Source organism: Lissotriton vulgaris, chromosome 1_2, assembly GCF_964263255.1.
Source record: "Lissotriton vulgaris chromosome 1_2, aLisVul1.2, whole genome shotgun sequence".
Lineage (NCBI taxonomy): Eukaryota > Metazoa > Chordata > Amphibia > Caudata > Salamandridae > Lissotriton > Lissotriton vulgaris.
The window spans coordinates 193,718,037-193,725,383 of NC_141686.1; positions in this window are offsets into that span (position 1 = coordinate 193,718,037).

Below are 7,347 nucleotides of genomic sequence, written 5' to 3' on the forward strand. Positions count from 1 at the left end.
TTATTTCTGCAAGTTTTGGTTATTTCTAATTCATATCCCTGGATAAATGGAGATCTTTTATTGCCCTTAATGCTTTGGGAAAATGCCGACAACTATCTAGTAATTGCCCCAAATAATTTTTGTAACTGGAATGGAATATGCTGATTTTGTACTGCACTATGACTTTCACCCTTGGAAAAATATGTTGAACACTAGATAAATAGTTTTATGGGCACTGCATTTATAGATGTGACATGAAGTTTTATATACCTGCAAGATACTCTACGTTTTATTTGACGTCACAAACTGGCACTCATCATCCTTATCGGCTCTGTGGGTTTTATTCTTCATCCTGATTAATGGTTTGCACTCCCTATGCTGCTCCAATGTCTCAATGTCAGGGGCTATAATGTGTTAAGCAGCTTGTCAGGGGGTCTTGGTACCCTTATTTCCCTGCGACCTTGCTAGCTAGTGGGAACTATTGACTTCCTTCTATTCTCTCTTGCTAATATATAGGTGACTGATACTCACACACAGTAGGCCGTCAACTCCTCAGAATAAAATTCCACATCTCTGATGTTTGCCCTTTACCAGTTTAATGGTTTTCACTAATCACCTCTTAGTATATGGGCAGATTTCGATCCCCTCATAAGCTCACCTTGCGATCGGCAAAATTTAACAGAATGGCCGGTGACTTCCAAATTACCCCCAAGCCATAATCTTCTGGTACCAAACCTAAAAGAGCCAAAATGTATCCTCCGTCTCTGATCCAGTCTTCTCAGCATTTTGTTTTAGACACGATTTTGAATGAGGTGGGTGCCCTCAAACCTTTCTTGAACACTACTAATGGAAAACCACAACAAATTGAAGACTGTTGGATTGCTATGGAAGGTAAAATGTTCGAAAAGCCCTCATTGGAACTCTTTAGGAAAGCGCTCAAAACCTGGTGCTTCATTAAGGCCTATCAGTAAGCTTCTGTCACCTGGTGTTATCAGCTTTATATTGAGTTAGGCGCCTTAACGCCCACTGGGCTAAGTTGCGCGTGTATAAATCCCACTTCATTAATTCATTCATATAGAACAACGTATGGGTCACCTTAATAATAATAATAATAATAATAATAATAATAATAATAAAGGAGTTTGTAAAGCGCCTGGTGACGCCATCCCGGCGTGTCCCCGCGCTGTGGAGAGAGTAGCAGGAGAGAGGGCGAAAATAAAGGGTGTACAGGTGGGTTTTTAAAAGTTTCCTGAAAATTGTTTCAGTTCCAGCTAGTCTGATGTTCATGGGAAGGGCATTCCAGTTTTTTGCCGCCAACACACGAAAGGATCGTCCTCCCATCCTGGCCTTCCTTATACGAGGAATTTTGAGGAGACCAGTTCCCATAGAGCGAAGTGCTCTATTTGGCTCATAGGGTATGGCTAGGTCCTTGAGGTATTCAGGGGCTTTCATAGAGTTAATCCTGTAGCATATGAGCAGTGCTTTGAAGAGGATCCTTTTTTTTACAGGAAGCCAATGGAGAGCATCCAAGGTGGGTTTAGAAGGAGCTCTTTTGGGTAGCCTAAGGACGAACCGTGCTGCCGTATTTTGTAGGACTTGTAGCTTTTTCATATTCTTTTCTGTTGTCCCTAGAAGTAGCACATTTCCGTAATCAATACGGGAGGTGACTAGTGCTTGGGTCAGGGTGCGTCTGGCCTCTAGAGGAAGGAGGTCTAGAGTTCGATTTAAGGTTTTTAGCACCCCAAAGCACTTCCCTACTACTTTGTGGACATGGCTGTCAAAGGAGAGTTTGGGATCAACCCAGACCCCCAAATTCTTGGCTTCCTTGCCGGGGGTAGGTAGAGGTCCCAGACAAGAGGGCCACCAATCCTGAGTCCAGCTGGTATCGCTACCACCTATCACAAGAACCTCTGTTTTGGAGCCATTGAGTTTCAGGCAGTGTTGGTTCATCCAACCTGCCAGCTCCTGCATGCAGTTTTTGAAGTTGGTTGCAGCTAAGGGAGGGGCTTGGGATAGCGAGATGAGCAGTTGGGTATCGTCGGCGTGGGATACTAATTTTATGCCGTACGATTGTACCACATCTGCCAGAGGGGCCATATACAGATTGAACAGGGTGGGGCTCAGGGCAGAGCCCTGAGGCACCCCCTGTTCAAGAGCAATGCTGTCTGAGAGGAAAGTACCTCTTTGGACTTGAAAGCTGCGGCCTAAAAGGAAAGCTTTAAGCCAACCTAGTGCTGTCTTGGTGACCCCAGCTTTGTTTAGACACTGTAGCAAGATGGAGTGTGCTACAGTGTCAAACGCAGCACTGAGGTCCAGCATGATGAGTGCCATTGTATGACCCTCATCAGCTCCTGCCCGAAGAGTTTCAGTCGCTCTTAGGAGAGCTGTCTCCGTAGAATAGTTCGTTCTGAAACCAGATTGGGATCCATGTAGGGAGTTATTGGATTCTAAGTGGGCCATAAGTTGCTTGTTTGCAATTTTCTCGGCCACTTTCGCTAGATAAGGAAGGAGGGAGATAGGTTGCAGATTTTCTAATGTATCCTGACTGACGTTAGGTTTCTTTTTAATGGGCAATACTATAGCTTTTTTCCAATCCTCCGGAAGGCAAGCCGAGGAAAAGGATACTTGAATGACATGCCTGAAGTAAGGTACCAGTACTTGTAGGCTAGTAGTTAGAACTTTTGGAGGGGCTGGGTCCCGGGGGGATCCTGATTTAACGCTTTTGCATACGTTTATAAGCGTTTCCGTGGGAGGTACCGAAAAGTGTTGGAGACACTGCTCCATAGGGTCAATTTCTGAGCTTTCCTTAAAGTCGTGACCGGAAGTCAGGTGTCCAGAGAAGTTAGCATAAATGGTGGTGATTTTCCCGGAGAAATACTGCGCTATTTTATTGCAGGTTTCCACCAAATCATTGCAGGATTGGTTGTCATTGGTAAGCACCGAAATTTCTTTGAAAATTTTGAAAAGCTCTTTGGAGGAGTTCTCAGCCTCCCCTATGCGGATTTTATAGTGAAGAGCTTTGGAGGAGCGGATTTTTTTATTATATTGTTTTTGTGCATTTTTGTACTGTGTTTTAATTGTAGGACAGAAATTGGTGCGCAATTCACGCTCCAATTTCTTGCATGCAGATTTAATAGCCTGAAGTTCAGGCGTGTACCACGGGCTAGATTTCCTTGCAATGTTGGGGTTTTTCATTTTCCGAATAGGAGCGGTGCTGTCTAGGGCCTTTAAGATGTGATTCTGCAAGTGACTATAGGCTGTTTCACAGTCTGTGCCTCCCAGGGGACCTCCTATTTCGAGTAGCTTGTTAAAAGTCACATGGGAAAAATTTTTCCAGTTCCGTCGCAAATAACGGTGATTGCAGGCTGGTTTAGGATCAGATTCAGATAGCTGAATAAAAAATGGGATAAAAAAGTGATCAGTCCAAGGGACCGGAATAGGGGAAGTGGCTTGTACTCCGGAACCATTCACAAAGATAGGGTCTAGGAGGTGGCCCAGTCTGTGACAGGGATCATTGTTAATAAGGTCGAGCTGTAGAGAATGAGGTTCAGACCTGATGTCCTTAGCCTCTTTATCGAGGGGATCGTCAAAGTGGACGTTCATATCACCAAGCACTATCAGTCTGCTTTTCCTTATTGCTAAATGTGCTGTGGCTTCTATCAGGCTGGTTGTAAAATCATACAGTCTGCCAGGAGTTCTGTATACAAGAATGCCTGACAGGGAAAGTTGAGGTCCGATGACTATAGTAAAAGAGCCAGCTTCACAATGGTCAATTGTAATGGGGGATAAGGAGCAGACTATGGGAGATCTAATGGCTATAGCAATTCCTCCTCCCCTACCATCCTTTCTGTCTATTCTGGAGAGGGAGTAGCCAGGAGGCATAGCCTCTATAATGTCGGGGTCTGAAAATTCACCTAACCAAGTCTCAGTTAAAAACAGGATATCAAATCCTTCATCCTCGAGTAAATGATGTATTTGAATACTGTGTTTGCTAAGTGAGCGGCAGTTGATTAGTCCAGCCTTAATCTGCCTAATGATAGGAGTATTAGTAGGTGACTGAATCGGCGTAAATGAGCAAGAAGGGCAGCTATGCAGGGAAAGTGCCTCCATAGCGTGTTTGCATGGGAGGGGGACATCAGGACATAGATCTAGCAGTACCTGCCTGTCATATCGTAGCGGTGAAGAATGAGGGTATTCAAGATGAGGCAGCTAAGTTCCCCATGTTGGAACACAAAATCGCAAAGCTTAAAATGCACACTGAAGATCTTGAAAACCGTAATATAAGGAATAAATAAGGCTCCCTATTTTCTGTTTTTACTGACTTTTTACAGATAAATACAGAAAGAAAACAATTTATTTTCCTGTCTGTATTTATTTTTAAATGTGGATAAAAATGGAAATTGGGTTGTTTTGAGGGAATCTAAATGCTGTCAATCATGACTGCCAGGTCAATAGCTGTGTGGATTAGCAGGCAAGGGGATTAAAAAAAAGTGTTTTTAGTAAAGAACCTTAAACAACAATAGTTTTCCACAACCTTGATTCTAAAATGTATATTTTTTCTTACAAGTGCATTTTTTACCACCTGAGGGTGTATATATCATTGAAACCTGTTAGCCGTTCAGGCACAAGTGCACATTAACTAGTTAAATAAGTGCAGAAACATACACATTTCAGCTTCATTTTTTCACAAAACATAAAATAAATATGGATATATACAGGTAAAATTTACAAAAAAGAAAAATGGATAAATACAGACGGAAATTATAAAAATATAAATACTATAAAATCGGAAGCCCTAGGAATATTCCTCACCTTTATGGTTTACCTGAGAACATTGAGGGCCTTGACTTTCTAACCTTCTTGAAGAATTGTTTACCTTATCTTTTAGATCTTCAATCTTTTTCTCTCTAAATATTCAACGAGCTCACCACCTGGGTCATCTCCAATCTCAATCTACTAGACCTCGTGGCATTATAATGCTCTTTTTAGAATTTTCTGATCTGATGCATGTTTTGAAGGCTGCCAAGGAAAAATGTTGCCTCGTATGGTCTAGTTACAATATCTGCATATCTCAAGATATCTCCAATGCAACAATGGTAGATGTAAAGAATTCTTAGCTCTTCGTCCACAACTGAGACATTTGAACATTCATTATGGCATCTTGCATCCTTGTCTCTGCACAATTACATATGAGGGAGGTTCTCGATCCATTGCAGATCTGGTCAAATTTAAAAAAATTCTACAAAATATTCCAAAACTACCCATGGACACTAACATGCATTTCTCCTAAGTTTTTTATTGTATATGGCCTCTTTGACTACTCTTCTGGTCTTTCATTTTATTTTTATGGTATAATTATACCTATCTTTTTCATTCTTCTCTGTTGTTAGTCTTGCTTTTGGTGATGACATGCCTGGTACTCATTCTTCCTTCTCTTTACTCCAGATCTGGTTGTATCTCCTTGATCTGTCTTTTCATTCATTTCTTGCCCTATTACCATTTTTCCTTTCTTTTCATATTCCAATCCTTCTCTGCTTCATTTTTATTTATTTCCCCTTCTTCTCTACCTATAAGCATATGAGTATATATTTGTTTCTCTTCTCTATTTTTTTGGCTGTAACTTTATGCTATCTGATTGTTAATGTATTGTGTCTTCCTGTTTCCTTCTTTGTTTCTGCAGTAAGTTATCATAGTTCCTTTACCCTTGTCTCTTCCCAACATCATGTTTAATGTCGTCTTGTGGAACGTTCGTGGTCTGGGTAATCACGTCAAATGTCAAAAGGTACTTTCACATTTGTTGAAACGTAATTGTCATATCACTTTTTTACAAGAAACCGACTGTAATGATGTTGAATCGCTCAAACTTAAGCATCAATGGGTAGGTCAAGTTTTCCTTTCTCCTGCTGTCAGCAGCAAAGGTGGTGTAGCTATCTTATGTCATAAATCGTTAAATATTCAAGTTTTATCAATTGAATGTGATATGAATGGACAATGGGTAATGTTTAATGCCAATATTTTTAAGAAACAAGATACTTTTTTCAACAATGTTGGTCCTGTTAAACCCGATCCTGACTTTTGGCATAATATTAAATTAAAACTATCATCAATTACTAATCCTAATATTATTATTGCAAGTGATTTCAATGATTGGCTAGACCCATTTTCTGACAGAAAATCCAAATGTAAATTTAAACCTGATAAATCACATAAAGCCTTCCAGTCTGCCATAACCTTTCGTCCATTTGATGATGCGTGGAAGACTGGTAACCCCAACACATATAAATATCATTTTTTCTCAAATGTACACATACTATGTCTGAAACTGATTATGTTTTAGTTTCTAAATCTTTACTCCCCGCTATTCAGTCATCGGAAATTGGCTCCATTTTTATTTGAGACTGTTTTATCTTCTGTTGATTTATCCTTTGCTAATACCAAACATGCCTGTTGGAGGTTTAACAATTCCCTGCTATATGATCCAACCTATATCTTGGAAGCCACCTCTTTCATTAAAGAATGTTTCCAAAGTAATAAATCTTTGGTTCATAATAATTGGGAAGCCTTTAAAGCTTCTTTTAGAGCTTTTACTATTGCTTACACTGCCAAAAAGAAAACATTATTGAGCTCCCAATACCTATCTGCCCTATCACACATCAAGTCTCCTGAACATGCTTATTTTACTTCTAAATCCCCCTCCCATTTACGAGACCTTATTGGGGCCAAATCTACCCTGAATAAATTGGCTACTATTGATGCATGTAATATCCTCCTCAAAATTAAATCTAAATATCATGGGGGTTAAAAAAAACTGGTAAATTGTTGGCTAACTATCTAAAATTCAAATCAGAAAAGAAAAATGGTGGACCTATTTGAAATGAAACCACAAACACTACACTACATGTGTGTTCTGACATTGTTAATACCTTTCAATCCTATTATGAATCATTATATACGGAATGCACTCATCCTGCTGCATTTAGTATTCAATCTTTTTTTAACAATCTACCTAATCTCCTATAATACCGGACATTTGGCTACTCTTGAATAGGTTATAACTCTCCAGATCTTAAATGCTATTAAAGCTTTAAATAAAGCAAATGCTCCTGGTAATGATGGTTTTTCTATTGAATTATTTTCCGCTTGTTCATCTATTCTTGTCTCTAACTTACTTGACTCTTCACTTCTTTTTTTATTATAATCTAAACCAGAAGGATCTTTTTTAGATGCTCTCATTATTATCATACCTAAACCAGATAAAGATCATACCCTTTGTAAAACGTATTGTCCAATCTCATTCATTAATTATGATTGTAAAATATTTGAAAAACTTCTTGCCTCTAGATTAGAAGATATTTTCCCCCAGCTTAA